Source organism: Aegilops tauschii, chromosome 7, assembly GCF_002575655.3.
Source record: "Aegilops tauschii subsp. strangulata cultivar AL8/78 chromosome 7, Aet v6.0, whole genome shotgun sequence".
Taxonomy (NCBI): Eukaryota; Viridiplantae; Streptophyta; class Magnoliopsida; order Poales; family Poaceae; genus Aegilops; species Aegilops tauschii.
The window spans coordinates 199014956-199033233 of NC_053041.3; the positions used below are offsets into that span (position 1 = coordinate 199014956).

An 18278-nucleotide genomic window follows, 5' to 3' on the forward strand; every position below is an offset into this window, starting at 1 on the left:
TTCCGTTCGCCGTTTTCTTGCCGGATCTGTTTTTGAGTGCAATCTTGTTGTGTGGTCACCATGACTCAAGAGAACACCACGTTATGTGATGTCTCAAATAGCAACAACAATGATTTTATCGGCACTCCGGTTGCTCCTCCTGCCACTAGTGCGGAGTCTTGTGATATTAATACAGCTTTGCTGAATCTAGTTATGAAAGATCAATTTTTTGGTACTCCTAATGAGGATGCCGCGTCCCATCTTAATACCTTCGCGGAATTATGCGATATGCAAAAGAAAAAAAATATGTGGACAATGATGTGGTAAAGATGAAATTATTTCCGTTTTCTTTGCGCTATTCTGCAAAAATTTGGTTCTCTTCTTTGCCTCGCAATATTATCGATTCTTGGAATAATTGCAAATATGCTTTTATCACTAAGTATTTTCCGCCCGCAAAAATTATTTCCCTTAGAACCCAGATCATGAATTTCAAGCAACTTGAACATGAGCATGTTGCACAATCTTGGGAAAGGATGAAAATGATGCTAGGGAATTGCCCAACTCATGGGTTAAATCTTTGGATGATCATACAAAAATTTTATGCGGGGTTGAATTTTGTTTCTCGTAATCTTTTAGATACCACCGCGGGTGGTACTTTTATGGAAATTACTTTGAGTGAAGCCACCAAGTTGCTTGATAATATCATGGCAAATTATTCACAATGGCATACCGAAAGAGCTCCTACTAGTAGAAAAGTTAATTCGGTTGAAGAAATTTCTTCTTTGAGTGAAAAAGTTGATGCTCTTATGTGGTTGGTAGTAAAAGTGCTCCTATTGATTTTAATGATATGCCTTTGTCTACTTTGATTGATTAAAATAGTGATGCCATAGATGTGAATTTTATCTCTCGGAATCATTTCAATAACAATGCTTATAGAGGTAATTTTAATCCTATGCCTTTTCCTAGTAATTCCTATGGAAATCAATCTTATAATAATAATAGGAACACCCCTGATCTTGAGAATAATATCAAAGAATTTATCAACACACAAAAAGTTTTCAACACTTTCATAGAAGAAAAGTTGAGTAAGATTGATGATTTGTCTAGAAGTGTTGATAGATTGCTCATGATGTGGAAAATCTCAAGATGAAATTTTTTGTGCCTAAAGTAGATGAATCAATTAAAGCACTTTATGTTTCTATGGATGAAAGTAAGAAAAGAACCAGTATGCTTAGAGGTAAAAGAGAATTCTTAGAAAAAGCATTCTCTAGTAATTACTTTCGTAAAAGTGATGAAGATCTCAAAATGATTGGTGTTGCTTCTATAGATTCCTTGTTTAGTAAAGTTAAGATTGATGAAAAGAGGATTGGAGAAGAGTCAACTTTAGGTAGAAGGCGTCCCAATATTTCGGAGGGTGAAAATCTTGTTGAGAAAATTGATGAAAGTGGGTTTGGAGAGGTCAAAACTTTAACTAGTGATGTGCCCACTCTTTTGGATTACAAAGACTTTAATTATGATAGTTGCTCTTTGATTGATTGTATTTCTTTGTTGCAATCCATGATAAATTCACCCCATGCTTATGAACAAAATAAAGCTTTTACTAAATATATTGTTGATGCTATGATGAAAGCTTTTGAAGAAAAATTGGAATTAGAAGTTTCATTTCCTAGAAAATTGCATGATGAGTGGGAACCTACTATCAAAGTCAAGATTAAAAATTATGAGTGTTTTGCTCTGTGTGACTTGGGTGCTAGTGTTTCTACAATTTCGAAATCTTTATGTGATGTGCTTGGTCTTACCGGTATTGAAGAATGTTCTTTGAATTTGCACTTGGCGGATTCTACTATTAAAAAGCCTATGGGAAGAATTAATGATGTTCTTATTCTTGCAAATAGGAATTATGTGCCCACAGATTTTATTGTTCTGATATTGATTGCAATCTGTCTTGTCCAATTATTCTTGGTAGACCGTTTTTAGGCACTATCGGTGTCGTGATTGATATGAAAGAAGGCAATATTAAGTTCCAATTTCCTTTGAGGAAGGGTATGGAACACTTTCCTAGAACAATAATTAAGCCACCATATGAATCAATCATGAGGGCATGTTATGGATCTCGAACCAAAGATGACAATACTTAGGTCCTTGCCTTATGCCTAGCTAAGGGCGTAAAACTATAGCGCTTGTTGGGAGGCAACCCAATGAATAAATTTTATTTTTGCTTTTTGCTTTCTCTTCTTGAGTGTTAGCAGAATTATGCTATTGTTATGATTGTGTTTTTTGTGTTTTAGTTAGTGTTTGTGCCAAGTAGAACCGATAGGATCTTGGGTGATAGTTGTTTGATCTTGCTGAAAAACAGAAACTTTTGCGCTCACAAAAATAATTGTTAAAAATCAACAGAACATGATAAAATGCAAATTCTTTTTGCAGAAGATTAATATACAAATTATCCTGGTCGTCCTAGTTTTGCAGAATATTTGGAGTTACAGAAGTATTCGAAAAAGTCAGATTTCTACAGACTGTTCTGTTTTGACAGATTCTGTTTCCTTTGCGTTGTGTGCTTATTTTGATGGCTCTATGGTTTTCTTTAATGAGTTTTTGCCATAGAAAAGTTGGAATACAGTAGATATAATGCAAAAAAATGAATCGGTTTGGTACAGTACTTATAGTAGTGGTTTGCTTTCTTATACTAACGGATCTCATGAAGGTTTTGTTGAGTTTTGTGTGATTGAAGTTTTCAAGTTTTGGGTTATCTTATGATGGATGAAGGAAGGATAGAAGAGACTAAGCTTGGGGATGCCCCGGCATCCCAAGCTATTATCCAAAAATGAGCAACCAACTAAGCTTGGGGATGCCCCCGAGTGGCATCCCCTCTTTCTTCTAACGACCATCGGTATTTTACTTGAAGCTATATTTTTATTCGTCACATACTATGTGTTTTGCTTGGAGCGTCTTGTATGATATGAGTCTTTGCTTGTTTTATTTTGTGTTTTAAGTCTTGATCCCTTGCTGGACACACATATTTGGGAGAGCCAAAATTATGTCATGACTTGTTTGAATTGCTCTCTATGCTTCACTTAAATTTTTATGAGCAATGGACTTGCTCTAGTGCTTCACTTATATCTTTTTGAGCATGGTGTGGTTAGTATTTTTGAAAAATGCTCTCTTGCTTCACTTAGATTTATTTGAGAGTTAGTAAAATTTGGAAGAAATTCTCTCTTGCTTCACTTAAAATATTTTGTGAGAAAGAAAAGAAAAATTATGCTCATGATCTTCACTTATATTTGTTTGAGCTTATGAAAAGAAACACATGAAAATTAGTCCGAAAGTGATAGATATCCAAGAAGGATATAATAAAAACTTTCATGAAGATCATTGGACAAAATAAACTTGATTCTTAGTAATAGTTTTGAGATATGATGATGTGATATGTGAGTTATGTTGATAAGTAATTATGCTTTAGTAAGAATATTGGTGTTAAGGTTTGTGATTTCCTATGCAAGCACGAAAGTCAATAGTTATGCAATGAAATTATATCCTACTTGTGGTGCATTATTCGGTAATTATGCTTAATGCTCAGTTACGAGATTATTCGTTTCTTGGTTGGTCGCTTCTCAATCTTTTGCTAGCCTTCATTTTGCACAAGGTATGATCTCTACTTGTGCATCCAAAATCCTTTAAACCAGTTTTGCCACATGAGTCCACTATATCTACCTATATGCGGTATTCTTTTGCTGTTCTAAGCAAATTTGCATGTGCCATCTCTAATTTTCACAATAAACTTCTCTTTTGTGGGTTTGTTTCGCTCTCGGAGTGGCGAGGGGTGGCTAATATTTTCCATGCTGGATGTCTTATTCTCACGATGAGTGTTTATTCACTTGTCATTGCACAAGAGTAAGGCAAGGGTTTTAGGGATGCCTAGTCCCGAAATGAAAAAATGAATTTACTTTATGTTGTCAAACAATAAATTCCTTGGAATGTGTTGGTATGGAGGGCAACCGTGGATACAGCTAGCCATGGAAAGTGAAAGTATGGTGGAAAAAGGAATAAACTTTATTTTTTGTTTGGGAACCGCCTATGATATATCTAGCATGGAAAGTGTTGGGAACTCTAAGTCATTTTCGTTGGTGGGATGGATGCACCTCCCAAAATGTTTTTATCTCTCAATTTTTCGCTTTGATCTCTGGCACCTCTACAAATCCCTACTTCCCTCTGCGAAGGGCCTTTCTTTTACTTTATGCAATTTTTATTTTTGAATTTGAGTCTCCATCTTCTCTTAGAAAAGCACCAATTAGGAGGCAATATGATCGTACTTGAGTATTGGTTGTAGTTAATATGCGAGTGTGTTTCATGAATGGATCAATGATTGAGCATGATGGGCTAGGGATAACTTATTTTAGCATTGATATTTTGAAAGACTTGGTTGCTTGTTGATATGCTTGAGTACCTAAATTATTATGTCAAAACCAGACTATTGCTTTGAATCATATAAAAGTCCAATTGTCCATGCTATAAAGAAAAGAATATGATATGACATGTTAGGCAGCATTCCACATCAAAAATTCTGTTTTTATCACTTACTACTCGACGACGAGTAGGAGTTAAGCCTGGAGATGCTGATACGTCTCCAACGTATCTATAATTATTGATTGTTCCATGCTGTTATATTATCAATCTTGGATGTTTTATAATCATTTTATATCATTTTTTGGTACTAACCTATTGACATAGTGCCAAGTGCCAGTTGCTATATTCTGCATGTTTTTTACATCGCAGGAAATCAATATCAGACGGAGTCCAAACGCAACGAAACTCCATAGAGATTTTTTTGGAACAGAAGCAACATAATGGGCCCTGGCTGCACCTGGGGGTGCCCCGAGGGGGGCACAACCCACCAGGGCGTGCCAGGAGGCCCAGGTGCGCCCTGGTGGGTTGTGCCCACCTCGGGTGCCCCCCGGACCTCCTCTTTGCTCTATCAATACCCCAATATTCCAGAAACCCTAGGGGAGTCGACGAAATATTCATCCAGCCGCCGCAGAGTCCAGAACCACCAGATCCAATCTAGACACCATCTCGGATGGGGTTCACCACCTCCATTGGTGTCTCTCCGATGATGCGTGAGTAGTTCTTTGTAGACCTTCGGGCCCGTAGTTAGTAGCTAGATGGCTTCCTCTCTCTCACTGAATTCTCAATACAATGGTCTCTTGGAGATCCATATGATGTAACTCTTTTGCGGTGTGTTTGCTGGGATCGATGAACTTTGAGTTTATGATCAGATCTATCTTTTTATATCCATGAAAGTTATTTGAGTGTATTTGATCTCTTATATGCATGATTACTTGTAGCCTCGTATTTCTTCTCCGATATTTGGGTTTTGTTTGGCCAACTTGATCTATTATCTCACAATGGGAAGAGGTGCTTTGTAGTGGGTTCGATCTTACCGTGCTTGATCCCAGTGACAGAAGGGGAAACGACACGTATGTATCGTTGCTACTAAGGATAAAACGATGGGGTATATCTCTACATAGATAGATCTTGTCTACATCATGTCAACGTTCTTATTGCATTACTCCGTTTTTCCATGAACTTATTACACTAGATGCATGCTGGATAGCGGTCGATGTGTGGAGTAATAGTAGTAGATGCAGGCAGGAGTCGGTCTACCAATCTTGGACGTGATGCCTATATAATGATGATTGCCTGGATATTGTCATGATTATTTGAAGTTCCATCAATTTCCCAACAGTAATTTGTTCACCCATGTTTGCTATTTTTCTCGAGAGAAGCCACTAGTGAAAGCTACGGCCCCTGGGTCTCTTTCTCATATATTTGCCTTTGCGATGTACTTTTTCCTTTGCATTTATTTTCAGATTTATTAAACCAAAAATAAAAAATACATTGTTGCGTTTTATTTCTATTTATTTTATTTGGCGTTCGATCTATCAATCTACTACAATTTTATCTCACGTCCGTTTGCCACTTGAGGCGCCGTACCCCGGATGGGATTGACAACCCCTTTAACACGTCGGGTTGCGAGGATTTGTTATCTGTGTGCAGGGGCTGTTTACGTTGTGTTGCTTGGTTCTCCTATGTCACGGCCAAGATGCGACCCTATCCTAAAGGAACTCGACGGTCCCACCAAGGGTAGAAGCGCATCTTGAAGACGCTTTTGCAAGGTGGATATCATTACATCAACATTACCTAATATTTGGGGATACATACAAGGCATACAAATGCCGCCAGAATACATCAATACATCATACATAAGATCAACATCCGATTATGGATGAAACACAAACAGAAGCTCAAACGACATCCACCCTGCTAGCCCAGGCTGCCGACCTGGAACCTATCCCCTGATCGAAGAAGAAGTAGAAGAAGAACTCCAAAACAAGTAAACATCGCTCTCGCGTCATGATCCTCGTAAAACCTGTACCTGCAACTGGTGGTGTAGTAAACTGTGAGCCACGAGGACTCAGCAATCCCATTACCATGGGTATCAAGACTAGCAAAGCTTAAAGGGTATGGAAAGGACAAGTGGTGAGGTTGCAGCCGCGACTAAGCATGTATGGTGGCTAACTTACGCAAATAAGAGCGAGAAGAGAAGCAAAGGAACGGTCGTGAACTAGCCATGATCAAGAAGTGATCCTAAACTCCTACTTACGTCAAACATAACCCAGAAACCGTGTTCACTTCCCGGACTCCGCCGAGAAGAGACCATCACGGCTACACACGCGGTTGATGCGTTTTAATTAAGGTCAAGTGTCGAGTTCTCTACAACCGGACATTAAAAAATTCCCATCTGCCTCATAACCGCGGGCATGGCTTTCGAAAGATAATACCCTGCAGTGGTGTCCCAACTTAGCCCATTATAAGATCTCACGGTCAACGAAGGATATTCCTTCTCCCGGGAAAACCCGATCAGTCTCGGAATCCCGGTTACAAGACATTTCGACAATGGTAAAACAAAACCAGCAAAGCCGCCCGATGCACCGACATCCCGATAGGAGCTGCACATATCTCGTTCTCAGGGCAACACCGGATGAGCAATCCGTACAACTAAAACCAGACCTCAAGTTTCCCCGAGGTGGCGCTGCAAAGGGCTCTGGTTCGGACCAACACTAAGACAAGCATTGGCCCGGGGGGGCTAAATAAAGATGACCCTCGAGAGAGCGACTCCCAAGGGAAAAGTAGGTGGTGGTGAGGCAAATGATAAAACCAAGGTTGGGCCTTGCTGGAAGATTTTTATTCAAAGCGAACTGTCAAGGGGGTCCCATAAATCACCCAACCATGTAAGGAACACAAAATCCGAGAACATAACACCGGTATGACGGGAACTAGGGCGGCAAGAGTGGAACAAAACACCAGGCATAAGGCCGAGCCTTCCACCCTTTACCAAGTATATAGATGCATTAATAATATAAGAGATATTGTGATATCCCAACATAAACATAATCCAACATGGAGCAATCTTCATCTTCACCTGCAGCTAGCAACGCTATAAGAGGGGCTGAGCAAAGCGGTAACATAGCCAAACAATGGTTTGCTAGGACGGGTGACAAAGGTTAGAGGTTCATGGCAATTTGGGAGGCTTGAGGAGCAAGTGAATAGGTAGCGCAGCATAGTGTTAGAATGAAGCAACTAGCATAGCAATGATAGTAATGAGATCCAAGGTGACGGTCATCTTGCCTGAAATCCCGCTAGGAAGAAGAACGAGTCCATGAAGAAGATGAAGCCACGAAGACGAACGAATCCGCATGATCGCAACGACACGGGAACTATCGAGAAGAAGCACACAACAAGGTAAACACACCACACATGAACAAGGCATGATGCTCAATCAAGAATGATGCATGACAAGGCTACATGAAGCTACTCATGACAAGAGATAATGCATACAAGATCAACACATCACAGCAAGTTTAAATGAGGCCGGAAACAACATATAACAATTCCTGTAAGTCCTCATATGCAAATTTCGAAATTGGTCCAGAACTGAATAAACCTTATATTCAAGTTGTTAAACAGCAAGTTAAAGAGCACCATGATGATCTACACGAAATTCTATTCAAGTTCCATATAGAGTTCATTAGATTCGGAGCTACGGTCTAGAAGATATGAGCAAAACAAGTTAAACATGGCATTGATGCAAAATGCATACAAACATCAAGAAAACACCTCAAGGCAAGGATGCAACATGATAATATGAAACTACATGCAATTCTAAGCAAGTTTCATATAGAGCATGCTCAAAACGGAGCAACGGTGCAACACATACACTCCAAACAATATATAGCAATAAACTGTCCAAAACAGCAACTAGGCATCTAGAAATCATCAAAACAATATGCTACAGCAACCAACATGAAAACAAAAGGCATGGACATGATGTAAAGATAAAGCACAACAAAACATGAACACTGAGCTATCTCCAGATATCACTAGAACAAGCTCAAAAGGACATGGCAAGATTGCAAATAATAACAGGTTCACAGACTTGGCAGAATTACTGGACATGGCAGAAATAACATCAGGTAGCAATGTTCAGAGCACGAAATCGACATGCTACAGGAACTTATCCTAGTAAAGAAAAGCATGGCATGAATATAATAATGGCATAGAACAAAAGTCCCTTACTGACCTTAAGCCAAAAGGATCAGAAGATATGATGGCAACCATGTAAACATAGCAAGTTTCGTTAATAGGTTTCAGACTTGGCAGAAAATAGAGCATGGCAGAAACAATAATATGAAGGCATGTTGGTGAGCTTGATGCACTCACCACAAAGCAATGCATGACAAAACAAGCATACCTACAGCAAGATGGCATGTTTATGAAGCTATCCATGGCAAGAACAAATACATAGCATGTGTGGATCAACTACAAAAATCTTGGCAAAAATGAATATCATGTTAAGAATCTGCCAGAAATATTTTATAGCAAAAGTAGAGCAAGATTGAGTCATGCTATGGCACTCCATAATTGCGAAGAAGGGCAAAAATGGATCAATTACAAGAACATCTACAAAACATCCTTACTGAACATGTCCAAAATATGCATGGATCTCTCTGTAGCATCAAGTTGACATGGCAACAAAATAACAGCAGACAAGGACTAAGTCCCTGAAATCAGAAACATTACGGAGCCAAGTTTGTATGCTTGTGCTAGTCACCACAGAGATCACAAAAATACATGGCATACACTACTAGAAAGATGGAATGGCATACAACAAAACACATGTAGAGCTCATGCCCATAAGATGCACAGATTAAATGATACAAAAATGACAAATCTCCAAGTTCTGCTAAGAACCAGCAGACAACAGCAACTAGCACTCTTGCAATGATGATTTGGGCATCAAGATGGACTCAAATGAACATGGTGCAATGGAACCAAATGTAGAGCATCACGAGACGAACAATTTGACATATTACACGCACGAAACGGATCTATATGCAGAGAGTTATGATGTGATGAACAGGGCCACATATAGCAAGTTTTTTAGGGACTTGGTCGATTTTCAGAAAAAAAAACCAGACGGGCGTGACTTAGCTATAAGTCGCACATGCGCTGAAAAAGGGGGGGGTGCTCACGTTGGGCCACTTGGGCCGGTCGGTTGAGGAGGCATGCCGGGCAAAGGCGGAGCTGGCTGGGCCGGTCGCTGGCCGCGGCTGGGCCTGGGTTTGCGGGGCCCACGCGGGCACAAGGCCCAGCCCGAGCAGGCGCTCACACGCAGGCGAGGGAGGGTGCGCCGGCGGCGCTTCCGGCGAGCCTTGGACGGCGAGCCAGGGGAGAAACGGCGCGGGGCGGCAGGAATGGACGGATCCGGGCGGCGCGGTGCCGGATCCGGCCACGGGAGGAAGTCGGAGGGGCTCCGGCGGCGGCGACTCGCAGCGGCGGCGAGGAAACTCCGGCGGCGGCGGCTCCTGCGGGAAAGAGAGAGAGTGAGGCAGGGGAAGGAGAGAGGGAGAGAGGGAGCGCTGCGGCGGGGCTCACCCGCGGCGCCAGGGACGAGGCGGAGGCGGCGGGGGCTCGCCGGACGGTGAGGGCGCGAGGGCGACGGGATCCAGGCGAGCAGGGCGCTCGGGAGCGGAGGCGGGTGGCTGCGGGCCTCGGGCCCAGATCGGGGCCCGGGCGGGCCTGGCACGGGCCTGGCGGCGCGGGGAGGTAGGGTGAGGTGGCGATGCCACGTGGCGGCGGGGCAGTGGCTAGAGACGGCCAGGGGGCGACGTGGCGCGCCTAGATTGGTCCGGGGCGCGCCGGCGGCGGCGCCAAGTGGCGGAGCAGGGTTGGAGCGGCGCGGAATGTGAGGAGGAGGGGGGTTGGCTGCGGCTAGAGGTAGGTGGAGGGTCTAGGGGGCTAGGATTGCCCAAAAATGGCAAGGGGGTTGATTAAATAGGCAAGGGGGGCTAGGGTTAGGCGTTTTGGAGCCTCCGATCGCCCTCGAACGGCTCCGGATCGGAGGGGGTTGGTAGGTGGGCACATGGGCTGTGTAGAAGGCCTCGGGCAATGGGGAGAGAAGATAAAGGCAGCCCGGCGGCAGTTTCGGAGACCGAAACATCCGACGATTAAACCGGCAACGGTGCCGCTACGGATGACAGTTGGGCTAACAAACGGACTCCGAGCGCGATGAAATTTGGCAGGCGGCCTACCTACACTGTAATAAGACCACACGCCAATTTTCATCCCATTCCGAGAACATTTTCCGGCCACTTATAAAATAATATTTCGGAGGTGCCTCGGGCGCGTGCGGGTGAGGTTGGGCTCAGAACGGACAACGGGGAGAACCGGGGGAACCCGAACGGATGCAAGTTTTGAAAAAACATGAAGATGCAATGCAGATGATGACATGGCAAAATGCAACACGCATGCACATGACATGGCAACAACGACGAATAACTGGAGGACACCTGGCACATCGGATCCGGGGCGTTACATCCTACTGGTTCGATAACCTTGGTTTCATATCTGAGGGAAATACCTACCGCCGCTGTGCTGCATCATCCCTTCCTCTTTGGGCAAATACCGACGTAGCTTCAAGCGACATCACCCTGGCAAACCCCTCCACGACCGCCTCATGATTAAGGACTGGCACGACGTATGTGCTCGGGTCCGTCCCTACAACGATGCTAAACCCAAGTGGCTGAGCTCTGGCTCGCGGGCCAGCTCCCGTGCATGTCACCCCCCATGGTCATTGGTGCCTTGTTCATGCATGAGCTAATCGGGAGCGAATAAGTTAGGGTGCGCGACCCGTGCCTCGCCGCCACCGGAGCCGCGCGCCGGTTGTCTTTCTTCAGGACCTTCGCATGAGAAGACTAGGCACGGCGTCTGTGCTCGGGTTCGTCGTTGCAGCGTTGACAAACCCAATGGCTGAGCTCTGTCTGGCGGGCCGGCCCCGTTCACGTCACCTCCCGGGGTCGTTGGTGTTTGTCCTTCTCATGCGATAACCTCAGGAGATTCACTCGGCGCAGGCTGCCTAACCATCTCGCAGGACCCTTATAAGTGTTCCGAACCAAATTCAGGCGCAACCCGCCTTGTGGTAGGGCTTCGTGAGTCCCGCGTTGGCTCACGAGTGCCCATATACACCTCCTCTAGTCCTGTCGTGCAAGCCACGTGCCAGGACGGGGCTGTACACGCCCCGGAGTCTCCAATCAGAGGGAGCTCCCACCCATGAACCAGTGGAAGCCCCATGCTCCGCGCTGGCGGATGACACGGTAGAGGAGCGGCTATGCCCGTGCAAGAGCGGAAGCACCATGCTCTGCGCTGGTGAATAAACAACTGAGGGCAACCTAGCGGTTGCAGTAACCTAAGGAGAGCCACCAGGCTCACTGCTCAGTCTCACCACAACGCCTTCCCCTCGGGAGGGCCGCGCGAGGGGGCTGGGCATGGGGGCTACGCTCAGGTCACGCCTGGCATACGCCACCTCACCAGGTCCCTTGGACCCGGTCTTCTCGCGTCCCTTCCGAGCGAAAGCCCAGCGAGGAAAGGTATGGAGAGTTGTTTGTACGTCAAGGGGGACCCCTGAGCATCACGACTCAGGCGCTTCACTGGTCACGTAGCCCCTCACCCCTTGGTCTCGTCCTGGTGATCCGGACGCCCCAATGGTGGCCGAGGTATGCGCGGGGCCGGGCCCTGCTGACGCACAACGCTGAAAACAACACTCACGTCTCCTTCCTGAGAGATGTTCGTACGTCAAGGGGGACCCCTGAGCATCGCGACTCGAGGGCCTCATAGGTCATGTAGCCCCTCACTCCTTGGTCTCGTCCTGGTGATCCGGATGCCCCAATGACGGCTGAGGTATGCGCGGGGCCGGGCCCTGCCGACGCAGAACACTAAAGCAAGCGGAAAGGAAGTTGCGAAATCCTAGCAAATTATTACAAAACATATTGTCTCTTGCAACTCAAAGCAGAAGTCTCATGCCTCCAAGAGGCACCGTGAATGTTGCAGGGTTAAAACAGGGGGAAGAGCCACCTTCGAACCTCTTCTTCAGCCTTGGACGCTGCCGTCACTCGCCTGGGGAGGCCCGTCATCAACAATGTCGCCGCCATCCTTGCCACCAGCGTCGGTCACGGGTTCGATGCAGAGGAACTTCTGCAGCAGGGCCTCCACCTGCTTCCCCATGGCCTTGGCGGTAGTGTCGTGGAGCTCAGGGGCCAAGGGTTTGAGCAACGCGCCAAGGTCGAAACTGGGGTCCCAAAGGTGGAGGTGGCTGAAGATGTGCATCGCGGCCGAGGTAAAAAGCGCGTGAGCCTCTCCCTCCACCATGGGGCTCACTCCGACGAGGATACCCTCGTCCGCCGAGGCAAGCTTGGGGAGCAGCCCGGCGGGGCCTCCCTTCGGAGTCGCTAGCGGCTTCTTGTACCCTTCCCCATAAAGGTCTTGCAGCGCCGTGCGCGACCCCGACTTGTGGGAGACAAAGGCGTCACGCCCCACGGCGGCGACCTCCTCAGCCGCGGAGAGGGACTTCTCCTTGCCCTCCAGCCGGGCCTTCTCCTCGGAGACAAGCTTGCCGTGGGACGCCTGGGCCACCTCCGTCTCCTCCTTTAGCTTCCCCAGGCGACTCCGCTCCACGGCCTGTTCCTGGGCTGCCTGCTCCAGCTCGGTGTCGCAGTTGGCGAGCGCGGTCTCCCGGGCCTTCGGCCTCACCTCCCGCTCCTCGAGACGGCGAGTGCAGGTGGCTTGCTCTTCGCGAAGGGCCTTCAGCTCGGCCTCCATCGTGCGGTAGCGCTCCTTGGCAGCTACCATGTCGTTCAGCGTTGCGTCGCAAGCAGCTGTGGCCTCGCCGGCCACCTTCCTGCCCTCCACGGCAGTGGCCTCGCCTGGCCCCAGGCTGTCCTGACGGACGAGTCGGCCTGGAGCCACCCCGAGACCAGCCCCAGACGCCCCGTCGCCGCGCGCTGGTCGGCACCCCGAAGATCGGCTCGGAACCGGTCCAACGTGGTGAAGGCCTCCTCCAGAGCGCCGAGCATGGCAGAGGAGCCATAGTCTGCCAGCATGACGGCTTGGGCAGGAGGTGGCACCGGTGCCTGGGCTGGCGACACAACAGCAGCAAGGACGACAAGGGGCTCCCGAGCCCTCAAACCCCCAGCGGGTGCGCTGGTGATAGGCGCCTCCGGAGTCGGCTTAGCCACGGAGGCGGTCTTCTCCTAAGGCTGGGCCATTGAGCCTCGGGAGGCACGCAACATCGTGGGCGGACGTGAGGCAGCCTCTTCCTCCTGCGCCAGCGTCGCCGCAGCCACAACAGGACGCGCGGCCTCGGCGGCCCTGGCCTCCTCCTTCTTCCTCTTCACCACCGGCTGCAGCCTGGCCGCCAGGAAGAGGATATCGTGAGAACGACATCCAGGATGGGAAGCAGAAACAAGGTGAAATACTTACTCGTCATCAGCAACGTACGCCCTCCTCTTGGCCAGGAGCAAGGCGCCTCCGAGCTTCTTGGGCACAGGCCTCGCCACGCTCTCAGGATCGGCCAGGCGCGGGCGGCTGGCTCTAGAGTAGCGGCGACCTGCGGCAAGGAGGGTGCGCCACCCCGGGGAAGCGACGCCGCCTCGCCCTTCTTTGGAGTCCCCTGCTTCGGCCTCCGTAGAGGGGTGCCCCCGGACCTTGTGACGACCCCGGCGAAGCGCGGGGAACCCTCGACCAGGTACTCGCCAACGTCGTCATCATCGGAGAGGCCACGGAGGAGATCGCTCTGCTGTGGGGGAGAGGTCTCCCCCACCCCCTCCAGGGTCGCCTCCGAGTCCTCCTTCCCTTCCTTCCTGGAGCTCTCGCCGGAGGACACCGGCACCGGGGAGTTCGGAAGCTTGGGGAGCGAGGGCGGCACGAGCCCCCACTCATTGAAGATGGGCACGGCGGCAGCCACCTCCGCCCCGTCGTTGCGGCGTTACAACGGGAGTTAGGCCTCTGGGAGGCCCCCCTGGTCTTTCTCAAGCAAGGTGTGCACGGCCTTGGTCAGCTCCTCGTTCGTCAAGTCTTCAGGGCGCAGCCAGAGGTCGTCTTTCGCGCCCTTGAGACCCCACAGGGGGCGAATGTGCACCTGGAGTAGAGCCAGGCACTGCATCAGGAACTCCTTGACGAGCATGGCCCCTGTAAGCTTCTCCGCCTCCAGCTCTGCCGTCATCTTCTCCAGCATCAGCATGGCCCAGGGGTCGGTGAGCTTCTCGTGAGCCCATCGGTCCAGCTTCGCCGGCATCGTGGTCGGTAGCTCCAGCCGAGCGTGGGGGCGCTTGGCGTCCATGAAGATCCACTTGCACTGGAAGTCGTCCACCTTCTTCCCGGCCCTCGAGATCGCGTTGCTTCCGTGGGACGCGACGAAGCAGACACACTCGGAGCACTTTTAGCGAGGAGAGAAGGGGATCTGGAGCAAGAAGAAGGGAAGGCAATGAAGGCTCAACGGCAAGCGCCAGCCTTTTTGTCAGCCCAAGACGGTTGCCGAGGCAGTGTGGGGAAGCGGAGACACCCACGTCCCATCACGCACCTACGTCGACCGGGGCCGCGGGCGGTTGGAGCCCGCATCGCTTCATCCTTGCCCTTTGGCTTCGCCTCGAAGCCAAGTCCGACGCGCCTTGTGCCCGGGGGCTATTGTCGGTGTTCTAGGAACTGGGGTACCCAGGCTTGCCTGCCTGCGGCCCACGGCGTGGCTCCGTCGACGGCTTGGTGCGGCCCATCTTCAGTACCAACAACACAAGACCCTCGCAAGGAGCGAAACCTCGCGAGGTGAACGACACCAAGACCTCCAGAAGGAGCGGCTTCTCAAGGCTGGCTCATGGGGAGCGGAGTTTCCTATGTAGGCGCTCACCTCGTGAGGTTGAGGTGAAGCAAGCCATGACGACCAAGGACAGGCGGGCGCCAGTGGGCACAATACAGCAGGTTTCCCCTTTGGTGCTAAAGAGGCAAGCGCAGGCGCGGAGTCCCGAGGAATTGGCCAAAGGTTTCCATTTCCGTGCTACAAGACCAAGACCGCCAGGACAGCAGGACGGAGGTCATCGCCGGGCCCACGACGGTGTCACAGCCAGAAGCTTTGCAGGCGAAGACCACCTTTCGTTAGGATAAAATGTACTAGTTGTCTCCCTTCGAATTTGGCCGTTGTTGGATCCCTTCCCGCCTTCATTTTGGGGGAAGAGGACCAAGGACACTATAAATATAGCCTAGCCACCACCATAGGAAGGGACAGATCATTCAGACCATCCACACCCTCACTAGCTCACACAAACACAAGAACACGCCTCCTGAGGTTGTTCTCCCTTTGTACCAGTTCATCCTCGGCCCACCTAGAGGCTAATCCACCACAAAGCAGGAGTAGGGTATTACACCGCAAGGTGGCCCGAACCTGGGCAAACCACTGTGTCCCTTTCCATTCCAGATCATTGAGCTAGGCCGTGAGATCGACGAGTCGACGAATTGGGGAGGGAGAGTTCTTCGCACGCACCCAGAGTTCGAATCTATCTTGGGTCTGCGGAGCCATGAATCCGACACTCTTCATGTTGGATTTAATCACCGCATTGGGATTCATGTTAGTGACTAGTCTCATTGAATAAGATGTAGAAGGTTCATTCTTCTTCGTGAGCTTACTGTGACAATCTGCACGCTTGGATCCAGAGCAATCAAGGGCATTCCATCTTCTGCTAGGCTTGACATCTATATACCATGTGGACAGACGGTGATGTAATGACAGAAGTTTTTGCACTCGTAGCACAAAATTTCAAGAGGCGGTAATTTCTTCAAGAACTTGAATATTCATCTTCAGGTGACTTGGATAGGCATAGATTATATCTTCTGAGGTTGTTGAAGCGTACAATAAGCATTTCTCGTTCTCTTGTGATGGTGTGTTGATTCTTATAATCATTTTCGTGAGAGCGCCCATAGTATTGCAGTATTTCACCGTCCTCTTCCGAAGAAGAATCAGATTGCTCTTTTTTCTTTTTCCAACGATTACTGATACGTCTCCAATGTATCTATAATTTTTGATAGTTCCATGCTATTATATTATCTATCTTGGATGTTTCATATGCATTTATATGCTATTTTATATGATTTTTGGGAGTAACCTATTAACCTAGAGCCCAGTGCCAGTTTTTGTTTTTTCCTTGTTTTTGGGTTTCACAGAAAAGGAATATCAACGGAGTCCAAATGAGCTAAAAATTTACGGTGATTTTTATGGACCAGAAGAAGCCCCCGAAGCAAAAGAGTTGGGCTAGAAGAGCCACGAGGCCTCCACAAGGGTGGAGGGCGCGCCCTCCGTCCTTGTGGGCTCCTCATTGACCCCCTGACATGAAACCGACGCCAAAAATTCCTATAAATACATAAACCCCCGAAAAGAAACCTAGATCGAGAGTTCCCCCGCCGCAAGCCTCTGTAGCCACCAAAAACCAATCAGGACCCTGTTCCAGCACCCTGCCGGAGGGGGAAATCATCACCGGTGGCCATCTTCATCATCCCGGCGGTCTCCATGACAAGGAGGGAGTAGTTCACCCTCAGGGCTGAGGGTATGTACCAATAGCTATGTGTTTGATCTCTCTTTCTCTCTCTCTCTCTCTCTCTCGTGTTCTTGATTCGGCACAATCTTGATGTATCGCGAGCTTTGCTATTATAGTTGGATCTTATGATGTTTCTCCCCCTCTAACTTCTTGTAATGGATAGAGTTTTCCCTTTGAAGTTATCTTATTAGATTGAGTCTTTAAGGATTTGAGAACACTTGATGTATGTCTTGCATGTGCTTATCTGTGGTGACAATGGGATATTCATGTGATCCACTTGATGTATGTTTTGGTGATCAACTTGCGGGTTCTATGACCTTGTGAACTTATGCATAGGGGTTGGCACACATTTTTGTCTTGACTCTCTGGTAGAAACTTTGGTGCACTCTTTGAAGTTCTTTGTGTTGGTTTGAATAAATGAATCTGAGATTGTGTGATGCTGTTGGGGAATGCAGTATTTCAAAAAATTTACCTACGATCACACAAGATCTTTCTATGTGATGCATAGTAATGAGCGGGAGAGTGTGTCCATGTACCCTCGTAGACCGAAAGCTTAAGCGTTAAGCAATGCAGTTGATGTAGTCGAACGTCTTCGCGATCCAACAGATCAAGTACCGAATGCACGGCACCTCTGCGATCTGCACACGTTCAGCTCGGTGACGTCCCTCAAACTCTTGATCCATCTGAGTGCCGAGGGAGAGTTTTGTCAGCACGACGGCATGATGACGGTGATGATGACGTTACCGACGCAGGGCTTCGCCTAAGCACTACAACGATATGACTGTTGGTGTCAAAACCGGCGGATATCGGGTAGGGGGTCCCGAACTGTGCATCTAAGGTCGGTGCTAACAGGAGACGGGGGACACAATGTTTACCCAGGTTCGGGCCCTCTCGATGGAGGTAATACCCTACTTCCTGCTTGATTGATCTTGATGAATATGAGGATTACAAGAGTTGATCTACCACGAGATCATAATGGCTAAACCCTAGAGGCCTAGCCTGTATGATTGTGATTCCCTCTATGGACTAAACCCTCCGGTTTATATAGACACTGGAGGGGTCTAGGGTTGTACAGAGTTGGTTTACAGATGAATGAATCTTCATATCCGAACGCCAAGCTTGCCTTCTACGCAAAGGAGAGTCCCATCCAGACACGGGAGGAAGTCTTCTGTCTTGTATCTTCATGGCCCATCAGTCCGGCCCACGTCATATAGCCCGGATGCCCGAGGACCCCTTAATCCAGGACTTCCTCAGTAGCCCCTGAAGCAGGCTTCAATGACGATGTGTCCGGCGCGTAGATTGTCTTCGGCATTGCAAGTCGGGTTCCTC

The 18278-nt window shown here is 48.3% G+C and overlaps 1 long non-coding RNA gene across 1 annotated transcript; it reads right to left on the reverse strand.

The window, feature by feature from the left end:
• Positions 1–6159: 6159 nt before the first annotated feature.
• LOC141027712 (uncharacterized) lies at positions 6160–9022 on the reverse strand. Its single transcript, XR_012189488.1, has 2 exons — positions 7666–9022; positions 6160–6418 (listed from the first exon to the last, which is right to left on the reverse strand). It is a non-coding gene; the product is annotated as an uncharacterized lncRNA (long non-coding RNA).
• Between the last annotated feature and the right edge of the window lie 9256 nt (positions 9023–18278).